The sequence below is a fragment of the Bison bison genome, unplaced genomic scaffold (assembly GCF_000754665.1).
Source record: "Bison bison bison isolate TAMUID 2011002044 unplaced genomic scaffold, Bison_UMD1.0 scf7180017864063, whole genome shotgun sequence".
NCBI classification, from domain to species: Eukaryota; Metazoa; Chordata; class Mammalia; order Artiodactyla; family Bovidae; genus Bison; species Bison bison.
The window spans coordinates 15,390,847-15,391,490 of record NW_011494635.1 but is presented as its reverse complement, the minus strand read 5'-3'; positions in this window follow the sequence as shown (position 1 = coordinate 15,391,490).

Sequence of the window (644 nt, the reverse complement as noted above, 5' to 3'; positions counted from 1 at the left end):
CACTGAACTCCAGCCAGGGCAGGTCCAAGTCCATGCAAGTCCCTGTGTCTGTGTGAGACGAGACTCCATGTCTGTCTGTCTGTGTCCGTCCCCCTGAGTCTCTGTTCCATGTTTTTGTGTTTCTGTGTGTCCTTGTGTGTCTGTCCCCAAGTCCCTGTGTGTCTTTGTGTGTGTGTGTGTGTGTGTGTGTGTGTGTGTGTGTGTGTGCGTGGCCATGTGTCTGTGTTCCTGTGTGCAGCTGTATTCTTGTGTCCGTGTGTCCAAGCCTGGCTCTGTTCATCTCTGAGGGTGTACCCTGGTCCTCGCATCTGTCCTCCGCCAGCCTGGGGCCCCCTCCTCCAGCCTGCACGGCCCCTCCCGCTGTGGAGCTGCAGCCTCCTCCCCTCCCCCAGCTCCGCACCAGGCTGCTGCGTCTGGTCTGGCGTCTGAGAAGGAGCAGGAGCAGCTGCCACTGTGCGGCAGCCACAGCCCCATCCGGACCCAGGGCTGAGTCAGGCAGGCGCTCCGAGCCCTGCTCTGCTGTTGGCCAAGGGAGTCAGGGTCTCTGGGGTCCCAGCTTCCACGGAGGTTACCGAGGTAAGACTGAGCCGCTGAGGGCTGGTGTGGAGGGGACCCAAGGTGGCTGCGGCTCTCAGGCAGGGCTG